Source organism: Pleurodeles waltl, chromosome 1_1 (assembly GCF_031143425.1).
Source record: "Pleurodeles waltl isolate 20211129_DDA chromosome 1_1, aPleWal1.hap1.20221129, whole genome shotgun sequence".
In the NCBI taxonomy this organism is placed as follows: Eukaryota; Metazoa; Chordata; class Amphibia; order Caudata; family Salamandridae; genus Pleurodeles; species Pleurodeles waltl.
In genome coordinates this window covers 776,235,971-776,251,961 of record NC_090436.1, presented here as the reverse complement: position 1 = coordinate 776,251,961, position 15,991 = coordinate 776,235,971, and positions in this window count along the sequence as shown.

Here is a 15,991-nt window from a genome sequence, read left to right as displayed (position 1 = left end):
GCCTGCAGCGCTGCTTGCGCCATCCACTGAAGTAGCCTGTCAAATCTATCTAAGGCCTGCTAGCGCAGAGCCTGTGTGCACAGTTTTCTGCCACAGGGACCTGGCATCTAAATTTACTTGCCAGGCCCAGAACTCCCCTTTTACTACATGTAAGTCACCCCTAAGGTACGCCCTAGCTAGCCCTTTGGGCAGGGTGCCATGTATGTAGAAGGAAGGACATGTGCCATGCTGCGTGGCCTGACCTGGTAGTGACAAACAGCCTAACTTGGAGTCTCACTGCTGTGAGTGCTGCCTCCTCATAGGATTGCATTGTAAATGGCCTGCCTTATGTGTAAGGGGTATTGTCTGATTTATGAGGGGTAGCGTAGGCATGTTTGAATGGTTGTGATAGTGGTAAGAAATGCTGCTTACTGGTGTAGGTGTATTTTTTATTACTATCACAGAAATCCCACTTCTAAAAAGTGCGCATTTATCTGTGCTTATGACTTTGGTGTTTTGCAGCTTGTCTCCAATCCACGTTTGGGCAGACTGACAGTTGGGGCTTTGTGCATACTTCTCAGACAGCCTGAACACAGGGAGGGTGGAGGTGACACAGAGATGCATCTACATATTGAAAAGCCTTCCTGGGCTGCGAGAAGGGAGAGGCGGGGCACACCTGCATTTGTAAAGGCTGTGTCCTGGCCTCACACAATAGGGTGGTTAACCCCCCACAGATGATTGGAGCCTGTGCTGAAAGGAGAGAGGGGGCACTCCCAGAACCAGTTGTAACTGGCTGGAACCTCCTCTCCTTACCATTGGAAAACACACTGTAAACCCAGTATAAGTACAGGGAAATTTTCCCCACAATTTGAACACTCTTGGAACTTGAAACTGGACACAGAACGCTGATGAATGGACTCACCAGGAAACCACCTTGGACTGCTGCTGCTGTGCTGACCTGTCACCTGCCTGATCACCAGTAGGAACTGCCACCATCTGCACCCCGTGTGCTGGCCTGTAGCTGGGTCCACCAGCCCTGTGCTTTTCCTTGTTACTTTGCTGTTCCCAGGGGCATGGTGCTGTGGCCCCTGACCCTTGCACCCATCTCTACAACTTTGCCTTAGCGCTTGGGAAAAGCGCTCTCTCCTAAAATTGCTGCAGAAGATCATCGCCACAGCCCGAGCTTCAGATGTGCTCTAGCGCTTTGAAAAGCGCTTTATTTCTGCTCCCCAAGAACACCACCGCAGCCCGGGAGCCTCAAAGTGCACCTCGCGCTCTCCACTGCGCTTTTTCGTTGTTTGGATCACTGCCGCAGCCGGGCTTTTGAATTCGCTTTAAGTGTGAGGTCCGCGCTCATCTCAGTGTCCCCGGGGCACAAGGAAAACCCAACTGGAGCAAGCGTGCTCCTGTCGGTGCCCCCGGGGCACGGTCCGCCCCCAGGGGCGCCTCGGGGCAGCAGCCGTCTCCGATCCCTCGGAGATCACCACAGCGGCCAGGGAACACTACAGGACACTCGCGCACCACGTCGGGTGCGGGCGAGTGCCTTCTTGGGCCCCCAGAGGGGTCTGAGTTCCGGAATCTCGAGATCACAGGACTCAGGGAAGGCGAGGGAAGTGCCCCCTTCCCCAGTCGCTGCCGTAGGAGCAGGATGCTCCTTTTTTTACATCAGTTTTTGCCTACCTGGCTTCCCGAGAAGGGAGACATCGACAGAGGTCCCTTCCCCTTTGCCCCGCAGTTGTTTGGGTCTCGCCTGGCCTCCACCCCGAGGACAGGGTGTGAGAGGGCCGAGGCAGGCCCCCACCTAAGGCGTGGGTCCCCAGAGGGGCCCGTTTACTGCAAGGAGAGGACGCCGACCGCCCCTCTCCCCCTGGAGCACCGCGTGGCCCCCGTTTTGCCCAGAGGAGCCCCGGGGGTCCCTATACTCCTCTTTTAGGCACGAGGAGTGCCTCTTCGTCCCAAACAGGTACTTTTCCAGAGATATTGGCTCCAGGAGCCTAACATAGACCTCGGGCATTTATAGGTTTCCTACCTGCTTTGGTGACATTACATATATGTGCTACTGTTCCTTTTGGGACGGTCTAGCTGATATATATTTTTTATGACTTGTGATGTATTCTCTAATGTTCCTTTTAGGGAGTATTTAGGAAAATATTAATGACAAGTGCATGTAATTCTTAGTGCAATTCCTGACTACAGCTTATGTTGCAGATTCCTGAGTAGTTACGTGGCCTAATGTGACAACTGCGTATTCTTGCAGAGTATTACTAACTTGTGTAACATTCCGACAACTGCTAAGGTAGCAGGGTATTACTTACGTGTAATGTTGGTCTAATTATGTTTTGTGCAATACAGATTTTTTTTACATAGCTCAGTGTTGTGTTTACTTTGTGGTGTAGGTTTTGCGTCACGTGTGTAGTGTGTGTTGTGCAAACGCTTTACACATTGCCTCTGGGATAGGCTTGACTGCTCGTGCCAAGGTACCAAGGGGGTGAGCAGGGGTTATCTTGGACGTGTAACTCCCTTGCCCTGATTAGAGTGGATATGTTCTGCCTGGCTGAGGTGCATACCCTAGCCAACCAGAAACCCTATTTCTAACATTGGTTGTCAGCGGTGAGGATGGGACTTGCGCTTGCACATTACCTTGTGACTCATTTTTGCACCGTAAATTGCACTTAGACCATTACATGTTTTAATTCTCTTTTCTTAAATTATTCTCCTGCTCTCTCAAGCTAGTCATTTTATTTTTACTCCTGTGTTGTATACTCGCACTTTTGACTCTTGTGTTTACGCCAGTGTTGTGCTCTTTACAAAATGCAGTCCACCTTTGACATGGATGATATGTTGTATTACACTCTAGAAGAGTTAAGGGGATTCTGCAGGGAGAGAGGTATACCTTTTATAGAGGCCGAAGCCCATATAGGGATCCTCAGGAGAGCCCTGTTTAATTTTGAGGAGCTCAGAGATAGGCAGGAAGAGAGGGACCTGAGGCTGCAGCTAGCTAGGCTGGCTGTAGAAGAGAGACAGGCTGAGGTTGAAAAAGCCTTAGTCCAGGAGAGGATGGCAGAGGCTGAAAGGGTCTTTGCCATAGAAAGACTCGCTCTAGAGCGCAGTATTACAAATCTGGTCAGTGGCTTAGGGAGTATGAGGAAGCTCTAGTTGCGTGCAGTATTCCTGAGAAAGATTGGGGAACTGTCCTAGAGAGCTATATTCCAGAGGTGGAAAGGGATATCCTACTGGCCCCAGAAGGGAGTGACAGGCAGGGGTATCCCCACATCAGAAAGGCCCTGATAGAAAAGTATGGTCTCACCCCTGAAGACTACAGGTTGAGGTTCAGAGGCAGCAGGAAGCGGTCTCACCAGCCTTGGAGGACTTCATGGGGACTTGTTGCAAAGCACTAAAAGGATGGGTGGAGGGTAGCAGAGCAACCACTTATGAAGGGCTGTTTAGTCTCATTCTAAGAGAACACGTGTTCCATTGCTGTTTTTCAGAGCTATGCCAACACCTGTCTTACTGTGAGTTCTCTGACCCCAGGGAGCTTGCAAAGGAGGCTGACCTCTGGCTTAGTGCCAGGGGAGCTGGTCAGACATCAAGGGCAGTCTTAGGTTCACCCCTGGAAGGGGTGGGGGAGGTTCTGGGAAATTCAGGCCAAATTCTGGGCGGGGAGGGTGCAGAATCCAGAGGGACCTGTCTTCTTATGCATGTCTTGGAAGGCACCCAGAAGGGGCCCCAAGGCTGGAATTTAACTGATCCAGGCCAAGTTTTCAGCGGGGAGGAAGTAGGATTGTGAAGGACCTATCCTCTTACGTATGCCTTAGAGGGCTCCTTATCGGTGCACCAAGGCGAGAATTGAACCAATCCCGACAACGTTCTGAGCGGGGAGGGTGCAGGATCCACAGGGACCTGTCCTACTCCGCAGGTCTTGGAAGGTACCCGAGAGGGGCCCCAATGTGGGAGGGTAATCGTTACCAAAGGCCAATCCTATAAAAGGTATACCCTAGAGCCTGAAAGAGAAGGGGGGACACCTGGGAACAGGGTTGCTCCAACTCTGGAGATCAGCAGCACCACCCCGAAGAGGGGGGTGCAGACACTTCATTTTGAGGGTTTGAGGGAGGGCACTCCCCTGACTCCGTCCAGCAAAAGGGTACCGTCCCTAGGTTGGAAGACCAGATCATGGGCAACCCCCTAGATCTGGGAATAGAGACTGCTGTAACCAGCCTCTCTACTGATGCATTCCCTAGGGATTCAGTTCCTACAAGGGGGGATTCGCGGGATGACACTCCCCTGACTCCTGTCCAGCAAAAGGGTAACGTCCCTAGGTTGGAAGATGCATGCCCTAGGGATTCAGTTCCTGTAAGGGAGAGTTTGAGGGAGGACGCTCCCCTAACTCATGACCAGCCCAAGGGTACCGTCCCTAGGTTGGAAAACCAGGTCCAGGGTAGCTCCCTTGACCTGGAGGTGGAGAAGACTGTCCCCAGTCTCTCTACCATTACTTCTGGGGGTATCACTCCTGATGGGAGGGTGCAGAACTTTAGAAGGAAGGGCAGGAAGAGGAAAGGCTCTTTCCTGACCCCAGCTCAGCCAGAGGGGAAGGACCCTGGGTTTGGAGACCAGTTACGGGGGGCTCCTCTGAACTGGTGGGTGAGCTGACCAGGACGACTGTAACCAGCACCATGGCAGTTCTGGATTCTGGGGGTACAACTCCTCCTCGGAGGAAGCGGAACCCTAGAAGGAGGGGCAGGAGGAGGGACTCTCCCCTGGACCCTATTCAGGCTATGGGACCAGTCCCTAGGCTAGAAGACCAGTGTCAGGGGGTAACTCATGAACTGGTGGGAAGGAGAGTGGAAACAGGATGCTATGCACCTGGGGCTCCCGCCCCTCACTCTGAGAGGTTTCAGAGGCCCAGGGCTGGCCTGGGACCTGGCTCTGGCAACAGACAACTAGGACGCCTCCATGGGTTAGCTTAAATTGTCTTGGGAGCATAGACAGAGGAATTCAACTGGGTTCATATTGGCGTAGAACTGGATCATGTCCCTGCAGTTGGGGGCCAGGGTCCTGGTTCTATCGGCCTAATCAGGGAAGTCCATCAAGGTATTGATTGTTCTCCCCTGGCTTTGCACTGGTAGGGGGTCATGTTGGACCTGGCCCTTTTACACGGTCATTCCCCAGACTTTTTGCTTGTTGCCTCCCTATTTTTCTGACCTTTGTTGGCTGACGTTTTGACTCAGAACTTTTTCACTGCTAACCAGTGCTAAAGTGCATGTGCTCTCTCTTACAAATTTGGTATGATTGGATTATACCTAATTGGCATATTTAATTTACCTATACGTCCCTTGTAAAGTGGCATCCCTATACCCAGGGCCTGTAAATTAAATGCTACTAGTGGGCCTGCAGCGCTGCTTGCGCCATCCACTGAAGTAGCCTGTCAAATCTATCTAAGGCCTGCTAGCGCAGAGCCTGTGTGCACAGTTTTCTGCCACAGGGACCTGGCATCTAAATTTACTTGCCAGGCCCAGAACTCCCCTTTTACTACATGTAAGTCACCCCTAAGGTACGCCCTAGCTAGCCCTTTGGGCAGGGTGCCATGTATGTAGAAGGAAGGACATGTGCCATGCTGCGTGGCCTGACCTGGTAGTGACAAACAGCCTAACTTGGAGTCTCACTGCTGTGAGTGCTGCCTCCTCATAGGATTGCATTGTAAATGGCCTGCCTTATGTGTAAGGGGTATTGTCTGATTTATGAGGGGTAGCGTAGGCATGTTTGAATGGTTGTGATAGTGGTAAGAAATGCTGCTTACTGGTGTAGGTGTATTTTTTATTACTATCACAGAAATCCCACTTCTAAAAAGTGCGCATTTATCTGTGCTTATGACTTTGGTGTTTTGCAGCTTGTCTCCAATCCACGTTTGGGCAGACTGACAGTTGGGGCTTTGTGCATACTTCTCAGACAGCCTGAACACAGGGAGGGTGGAGGTGACACAGAGATGCATCTACATATTGAAAAGCCTTCCTGGGCTGCGAGAAGGGAGAGGCGGGGCACACCTGCATTTGTAAAGGCTGTGTCCTGGCCTCACACAATAGGGTGGTTAACCCCCCACAGATGATTGGAGCCTGTGCTGAAAGGAGAGAGGGGGCACTCCCAGAACCAGTTGTAACTGGCTGGAACCTCCTCTCCTTACCATTGGAAAACACACTGTAAACCCAGTATAAGTACAGGGGAATTTTCCCCACAATTTGAACACTCTTGGAACTTGAAACTGGACACAGAACGCTGATGAATGGACTCACCAGGAAACCACCTTGGACTGCTGCTGCTGTGCTGACCTGTGACCTGCCTGGTCACTAGTAGAAACTGCCACCATCTGCACCCCTTGTGCTGGCCTGTAGTTGAGCCCACCAGCCCTGTGCTTTTCCTTGTTACTTTGCTGTTCCCAGGGGCAGGGTGCTGTGGCCCCTGACCCCTGCACCGATCTCTACAACTTTGCCTTAGCGCTTGGGAAAAGCGCTCTCTCATAAAATTGCTGCAGAAGATCACCGCTGCAGCCCGAGCTTCAGATGTGCTCTAGCGCTTTGAAAAGCGCTTTATTTCTGCTCCCCAAGAACACCGCAGCAGCCCGGGGGTCTCATAGTGCCCCTCGCGCTCTCCACGGCGCTTCTTCGTTGTTTGGATCACTGCCGCAGCCGGGCTTTTGAATTTGCTTTAAGCGTGAGGGCCGTGCTCATCTCAGTGCCCCCGGGACACAAGGAAAACCCAACCGGAGCCGCCGCGGCCCGGGAACGCTACAGGACACTCGCACACCACGTTGGGTGCGGGCGAGTGCCTCCTCGGGCCCTCGGAGGGGTCCGAGTTCCAGAATCTCAAGATCGCAGGACTCGGGGAAGGTGAGGGAAGTGCCCCCTTCCCCGGTCGCTACCGTAGGAGCAGGACGCTCCTTTTTTTACATCAGTTTTTGCCTACCTGGCTTCCCGAGAAGGGAGACCTTGACAGAGGTCCCTTCGCCCCGCATTTGTTTGGGTCTCGCCTGGCCTCCACCCCGAGGACAGGGTGTGAGGGGGCCGAGGCAGGCCCCCACCTAAGGCGTGGGTCCCCAGAGGGGCCCGTTTACTGCAAGGAGAGGGTGCCAACCACCCTTCTCCCCCCGGAGCACCGCGTGGCCCCCATTTTGCGGACAGGAGCGCTGGGGGCCCCCTATGCTCCTCTTTTAGGCACGAGGAGTGCCTCTTCGTCCCAAACAGATACTTTTCCAGAGATATTGGCTCCAGGAGCCTAATATAGACCTCGGGGGTTTATAGGTTTCCTACCTGCTTTGGTGACATTACATATATGTGCTACTGTTCCTTTTGTGACGGTCTAGCTGATATATATTTTTTATGACTTGTGATGTATTCTCTAATGTTCCTTTTAGGGAGTATTTAGGAAAATATTCATGACAAGTGCATGAAATTCTTAGTGTAATTCCTGACTACTGCTTAGGTTGCAGAATCCTGAGCAGTCACGTGTTCTAATGTGACAACTGCATAGTCTTGCAGAGTATTAGTAACTTGTGTAACATTCTGACAACTGCTAAGGTAGCAGGGTATTACTTACGTGTAATGTTGGTCTAATTATGTTTTGTGCAATACAGATTATTTTTACATAGCTCAGTGTTGTGTTTACTTTGTGGTGTACGTTTTGCGTCACGTGTGTTGTGTATGTTGTGCAAACGCTTTACACATTGCCTCTGGGATAGGCCTGACTGCTCGTGCCAAGCTAGCAAGGGGGTGAGCAGGGGTTATCTTGGACGTGTAACTCCCTTGCCCTGACTTGATTGGGTAGGTTCTGCCTGGCTGAAGTGCATACCCTAGCCAACCAGAAACCCAATTTCTAACAAGAATCTACAGTTACTAAGATGTATTTGTATGCACCATCAGGTTGGAGTGGACCGCAATGGTCCAGGTACACACATTGTAGTGGCCTGCTGGACACTAAGAGGGATGTCTGCGGTGGGCGTTTGATTTTTGAGCCCTTGATTTGCTGGCAAATGTCACAACAAAGGATGTATTGTTTTTTCTGTTTGTATAGACCTGGCCACCAGAAATGTTTCTGTAAGAGGGTTACTGTGGCCGAAATACCAGCATGTGCAGAAGCGACACCCTCATGTGCTGCTTTTATTAGATCTAATCTCCGGTCTTCGTTGGGGATCGCTCGATCTCCAACTCCAAGAATTGTTGTGTAGGCAACATTCTGTGCACTGATATGGTAAGAATATTTTGTGGAGTATGCTTTTGGGAGGGAATTGCCCTCAGCCGAAACTTTCACAGCAGTCAGAATTTCATTATCCAATTTCGTCTGAGAACGAGTCACTGCAGCCACAGAAGCCGTAGCTACTGCTGATTTGGCTGCTTCATCAGCAAAAGTGTTGCAGATAATGTGTACTCCTACACGTTGGTGGCCCAATGTATGTACTATATGGGCACATGGTAGCTTATCATTGAGATCAGCCACCCTCCCCCACAATGTTTTTTGTTTTATGGTGTTCCCCTTGGATTCTCTAAACCCGTTCAGCTTCCAATGATTGAGGTAATCATTGTAGGGCTAGACGCAGTAGTTTTAGTTACAGACAATTAAAGTCAGCAATCCTGGCTCTGTGTGTTCTAGCTCTAGAAGAAGGGCTTTAAGTTCAGCCAGCTGAGCTGTGCAGTCCCCTAGGGTCTGCGTGTAGGTATTGTGAGGGTGGAAAACTCCATCCTTCATCACTCCACTCACAGCTGCGCAAGCGGCTGAATATTGATGTTTGGTACCTACAGCTGGTTATGCTGACCATCAGTATAAATGACAGTATGGTATCTGTCAAGGGGCAAAATATCTAGAGGAGCTGGGTACTCCTGTTCGTATTGGAGAAATTCTTGTGTCTTAAGTTTTGGATCAAAGATGTAGTCAACATCAGTGGCGGTCAGGGAGGTTGCCCATTGAATCCAACGTGGATGTAATGTTTTAGCATTAGGAATGCTTGCTTTGGTGACGGCCTCTAAGGCCGGCACTGGGGTAACGACAATGATGCCTTTCCCTCGGGCAAGTGGCCTCTCCTTAATGGCAGGCATTTGAACTGCAGTTAGAAATTTTTCTGTGGGTGCAAAACGTTGTTCTGCATTGGAGTATAAATGTGATTTATATGCTAATGGCACTGTGTCGCCCTCGTTAAAGGTGACGTGAGTAAACCCAATGGCACCAGCAATTATTCTGATGACCAAATTTGTTTTATTGTCTTGTGTGTGCAAGTGTTTGCCTTCTAGCATGTTCTGTTGCAATTCCCTAAGGATGCATGTGTGTTCAACTGTCCAGTGTTTGCTAGAAAATCTGGGCGTATTAGGTCATAGAGTGGCTTGATATGCATAGTCAGGAATGTATGTTCTGCCGAAATTAAAGAAACCAAGTAAAGACTGTAGTTTCTTGAGAGTATAAGGTGAAATTGTGCACATTTTTCTAGAAAGTACAGGGCCAGGCGCTGCCCCTCGTTTGATAGCTTGTATCCTAGGAAAAGTATGCTGAGAAAGGCTATTTTAGTTTATCTAAAATTGAATTTGTAGCCAAGGGCTGCGAATCGTAAAACGATCCGATGGACCCTGACAAGATGAATGTTGAGGTTGTCATCTGTGAGATAGATGTCATCCACGTAGGACAACCCCTCAGGATAAATATCATGCAATATTGATGTTACACGGGCTGAGAACAGACCTGGGGTTTTCTTATAGCCTTGGGGCAAAAGTGTTTCTGTGAGCCAAGTGTGAATGCACTCAGGTCCTGACTTTCGTGTGCTAAGTTTTGGCAGAAAAACCCGTTCGAAATATCCAACGTTGTTTTGTATTTTTTACACACTATATTGTTAATTAATGCTGTGCTATGTGAATTTTGTATAGCGTATGTATGTGTATGACTGATGAAGTATCTGTAATCTAGGACTATTCTGTAGGAATGGTCTGGTTTTGCAACGGGGAATAACGGATTATTCATTGCAGAGACACAGGGCTCAATTACTCCCTGCTACTCGAGCTGAGTGAGGATCTCACTCGCTGGAGCTTTTGCTTCATGTTCAACAGGATATTGTGGCTGAGGTTGGGGTGATAGGTATTACATGACAAGGAGAGTCCTTGTCCCAACCTTCATGATTGCGGTACAACGCGGGTGCCTGCGCTAAAGCCCAATTGACAGCGTAGGCTTGTTTTACCGCTTCTGGAACAAGATCAGAGAAAGAAGGCAAAATGATATCTTCCCCATGTGGGAGCTTACGGATGTGCTCAGGTGGCCAGTCCCTTTCAGCCAGCAGGCTATCACAACTAAGTTCATCCCAGAATATCACACCAATGGTACGCTCTGCGTCTCCCTCAATTTGGATATTTAAATCATAAACCCTGTTGAGGGGAGTATGCAGCCATCCACAGTCTCAACTGCAATGAAAGCGCTAGTTGCTGTCACATCCAGATGATCTTTCAGACTCTGGCGAGATATCGTGACCTCTGCTATGCTGTCTAACAGTGTCACTGCCCACATCTTGTTCTTCAGCAATGTTCTCAAGTGTACTGGCATTTTTAACTGTGCCTTTTGTTGTGGGGTCTTTTCTTCTTTTTTGTCTGAAGACTGTGGTGAGTCTTTCTTCTGTTTCATGTATTCAGGACATCGTTCAGGACGGCCCTCTCTCTCACTACGCCTATCCGGTGCGTCCTGAAAGGAACGAGAGGGATGTCAATCAGTATATCTGTCAGGAGCTTTTATACATTCTCTATTTCTGAGAGTATTTTTCCTTTCAGAGTTCTCCGGATGTGGAGAATCTGCTCTCTGATTTCGTCTATCTTTAAATTGTTTCTGCTTATCCCAGCGCTTAGTAGAACCCTCCTGTGCCTGTTTGGTACCTTCCTTAAGGGTGGTACTCTGTAATTCGAGTTTCTTCGGCTTGGCTCCCAAACTATCCTATCCTATACTAGTATAGGTGTCTGAAATAATTTTCGGTAGCTCTTTCTCCCGGTCCAAAAGTGGAATCCCTTGGAGATGCTATTGTATAGCCAGTGCTACCACTTCCCCTTTAATGTTACTGAGTATGATCGAGGAGACTGTGTTGAAATTACGCATGAATTTGATCCCCAAATCTAGGCCTGGTGCAGCCCCGTGCTCATTCTGTATTTGTTTTAACACTTCCGGTAAATTGGCAAGTGTTGGGGTACCATGTGTGGTAGTGTATATTGCAGCAAAGACTGTACCCCATATGGCACAGTCCTCCACCGAGGGAACCATCCCAAAAGGCAAGTACATTGTGAGAATTCTATGATTCTCCTGTGGTCCCGTATGGGGAAACACAGCTTCCAGATGATTTGTTTTCTGGGCTACCCAGAACGGAATTTTATCTCGTTCTGTGGGTACCTTACCCATGATAGTATGCACTGTTTGTGGATTAATCCCTGGAGCCATTTGGTATCCAGCAAGTGCTGGTGGTGCTGTACGCGTTGGTGTAGTGTTCAAAGTTCGCATTATGAACTGAGCTAGTCGTCTGTAAAGTGTTACTAATTCAAGATATAAGTTTCGCAGGTCTGCTGCCTGCATCTTTTGTATAACTGGGTGAGGTGTGTATGTGGCAAACATAGGCCATGTTGGTCCATCATTACCTAAGGGACCTAATCTCATGGGTTGTATTACATGTGGTAAGGCGCCTTCAAACCAGTTCCGATGCTTCTGATAAGTAAGCGGTATTTCATGATACTGGCATGCTTGGTACGTTTGCAATTCTGTATGTGTGGAATGTGAATGTAGTATTGTCTTCCTTGGGAAAGTGTACCCAGGAATAAAATGTTTCTGTTTGGTAGGCTTCACTAGCTTCTACTATGAATGTAACATCCCCACCCTCTTCTGTTAAGCCATGCGTTACTAGATGTAAAGTTAATGCTTGTCTAGCATTCCCAGGAATGTCTATGGCATTAGCCATATTGTAAAATGAGTAAAGAGATGGAACACCAAGTGGCGAGTAAATTCCTTTTATGAGTTCGAGCTCGAACAACCTACATCCTAATTAGGTGGCCGCTGTTTAGCTTAGGAGGATCTTCTCCAAGACCACGGATGTCTCCGTATAATGATACTTAGGTTACCTGTTGTCTGTGAGATAGTGATAATCAGGGTATCTGTAAATTAGTGCCTGAACACCATCGTTGGTGGCGGCATGTCGTAGTTGGACTCTTGCTCTAGGCAAGACTGCTTGTTTAAGGATGACAGTAATTATGTTTGTAGGTGACAATGCCAGTCCTACAACAAGTCGCAACTGTCGTCCCAACCCTTCCGGCTCACAAGCAGCACTTCACAAGAAACCCAAACAGTAAAAGGTGATTTGTGGCAGCCTTAAACATGGACTCAAGAGTGTGACATCTCAAGGAATGTCGTGGTTAAATGGAGATTACCCCTTTCTCACATTAACAACATGTCTCAGTCAAACACAGGCAATAAAGACGATGCAGTAAAGTTTCAACATGTTTTATTTAGCAAAACTGCATTCTGCGATAAGTTGCATGGGCTGCAATGATTAGGATAATGAACAATGCAAGAAACAGAATGGTAAAGACAAGAGTTATTAATACAAAGACCCCCACCATCTTGCAATAACATGAAAAGACATGAAGTGTGTAATATGTCCTCATACCCTAGCATAGTGAGCCTAACCTCTAACCTAAAAGAGAGCTAGGTATGTTAAACCTTATCTGCCAATGCCATGTCCATGAGAAGAGCCCCCAACCCTCGTTACCTTGGAATGAGGTCTCTCTCTCAGACTCCGTAGGGACACAAAGACTGGGTCAGCATCAAGGTGACGTGTAGCATTGATAGCAGGGATGGCATCTGGTCGGAACCCCTCTAGCAATACTTATACAGATCTACTTGGACCCCTGACATAGGTTTGTTCCCAAACAATAGATAACAAGACATGCTTGGGACGGTAATTAATTTTAACAATTCCTTTGAAAGAAGTGAAGAGGGAAAGTATCTAAAGTGAACATCTACAGTCTGTTTATCTTTGTCGCTTGATATTGACGCCTTAGTGCGGTGGCACTGATAACGCAAACAAGAACATGGGCCTAACTAAAAACAAGGCAGCCATCTTAAAAGATTTTATTAAATGCTCTAAAACAGAGCAAGCTAAGTAGGAGAAAGGTCACTGGGTGACGGGGACACAAGTCTGCAAGCCAAAGGCTAAGCTAAGTCCTGTATCCCATTAAAACAAACTGGGATTCACTACAGCTGTTATACTAGAGTGCAGATTGGTCAAGCAGCTTACACTTGGTTTAGTAGCACTTTGCCTAGAGCCAATTTACCGCACAGTTGGGCTCTTAATTAGCAATCACGGATTGCTTCTGGCACACGAAAGACACTAAGGAGCATGTTTTTTTACATGGAGAAATACAGTTCTTTTTTAGCGTGACACACGTGAATTGTCTCTACTGCATTTCATTTTCTTTATCTTTTTCTTCTCAGTTTCTCTGACTCCCAACAAGCTGCCCTAATGAGACCTTTCATGTTTCCTATTCTTCTTTTAGTTACCCCTGACAAAGGGCACTGGGTTTTGGATGCAGCCATTTGCACAAGAAGATTGTTACACTGATGCATTATCATGGTTTGATTTTACAAATGTGGAGTAACATTTGGATTGAATTGTGAACATTTTTATCATCTTCTTTCAATAAATTGCTTGAAGGATTGAAAAGCATCAGCTTCTTTATGGACAATAGTCTGTTCAGCGGGAGCGGGATTATAGACTGGTCACATTGGAAACCCGTGGGCCATATAATTGTACGCTTTGTGTCTGGTCCAGTATTAGGTTCCAACTATTCTTGGAAAACAATCCTTTTTGCCAGGTCCGAACCTTCCTTGTTTCACCCCTAAGATGGGTCCTAAATGCCCCTGGTGCATGCTATTTAAAAAGTAGGATATGCATAATTTATGTTTTACATGTCCTGGCAGTGAAAAACCTTTGGTTTTTTTTTCACTGTGGCGAGGCTGGCTCTCTCATAGGTTAACACTGGTTTACACTATTACTAATAAGTGCTAAAGTCAGTTGGGAAGTGGAAGTAGCTCTAAAGATGGCTAAAGGGCTCAATTTATTAGTAATGTAAATTTCAACTTAATGGTAAAATCGCATTTTATGATACTGTTGTGGAAATTACACTTTTAGAAAGTTGTCATTTTCCAGTCTAAAACCAAATGCTTCCCTGTCAGTGTGTAGCTCTCACATGCCCCCTGATGGACTCCATGTGCGTTGCTTCCAAACAATGGACAAAGGGCCCTGGGAGTGGAGAGGGATACTCCTCCTTTGACATGATGGACTGAGAGGCTGTGCCCAGTCTCTTTCTGAGCTGCAGAGGATACCTACCTTGTCACTGGCAAATGAACACCTATGCCTGTCTCACCTTTGTCTCTCTAGTCACAATTGTCCCAAACCCCGTCACGGTAGAGGAAATGACCAGAACTACCATGGCCCCTTTTCTTTTTTTATGATTTTTCTAGGACTAGGCTGAAGCTGCGTCCCAAGATGGCTGCCAACAATTCCTTGTTGAAGTGTTGGCAGCCAATCAGATCTCAGCACGAGCTCGGGAGGAGTGGCGAATCCTTCCCGTCCCTATATATACAAATTTGGATTTTCTTTAATTTCTCAAAAACTACTGAACAGATTTACCCCCAAATAACAAAAAGGTTGTTTTCTGGACCAAGAGCTACCTTTTAACCGAATTTAGTGTAATTCCATCCAGTGGTTCGGTCGCTATCTCTATTCAAAATTCCTATGGAAAAGAACATGGGGAAAAAGCATTTTGGGACCCTCCCTTTTTACTCAACCCCACCCGATGGATCACCCCAGAACTTTCCAGCTAACGTGAACGTCAAACATTTTCGGAAACTTTTGTGAAGATTCGTCAATCAGCACCAAAGACACAGACAAGTAAAAAACACATTTTTATATAGTAACTAGATCCCAACTATAACTACCTAGTGGCGATCGCTACTAGGTAATTTTTGGGGGATCCTAAAAAGGATAACAGACACTTGTGTGAAGTACTCTATGAAGTAAGAATTACAAATCATTCCTAACAACAGTTGACTCCTTTTAGTGTTTGGCTTTGGTGTTGGTTTATGTGCCAATTGCATTGTTTTTTTCCTTTTTACCTTGGCACAATTGGAGAGATGTAGCCTGGTGAATATTCTCAATGAATGAATCCTTAGTTCCTAGAATAAATGATAACCACGATTATCCTGATTCAGAAGTCACTTAAAGCAGACGTGCTCTATGGGGAGAAGTCTAAAGAGTTTAGGAATGGTTTTCAGAGGGTCCTAATCACTTACCTTTCTTCCCTGAGGAAAACATAAATTTAACTAACCTTGCAACCCAAATAAGCAATTCATCTCTAATGGGAAAGAGGGAAGTGTTTACCTGAATGACCCAGAGTAGGAAGGACTTTTTGAGTGTGGAATTGCACAGAACCATACTGTAGTTTTAAAAAGTTTTTTTATTCTTGTAGCAACACTCAGACTCGTTCGCTAGGTGTCCCGAAGGGTCACCAGTCGAAAGAAAGTCAAAGAGATGCTTACACTGAGTAAAGTCAAGCAACTCTCTCTCTCTCTCTATTTAATCCCATCCCTTTTCCCCTGAGGCCTGGTTCCGTCCAGAGAACAATTTGGCATTCAGGCTGTAACAGTTTTTTTGGGAGGAATTGGGAGCAATTTTCTGTGACTGCATCTTGTCCCTACAAGATCATGTAAATGAAACAGGTTAAAGCTCAGTTGTTATAACCATCCATATTAGAATCAGTCTATAAAAAGATTCTATTAGTAGATTGTTACATGCTTCTTGAGTTTTAACTTATAAGTCACACTAACCATTGACCGGATGTTAAGTAAGACAACCTGGTCCTGTAGGAAAAGAACATTTCTTCCTGGAGCCCTACAATCCTAATGCATCTCGTCCTTCTTGTCCATGGCGCTCAGGCGCCACAGACGTAACCACCTCATCTTGGTA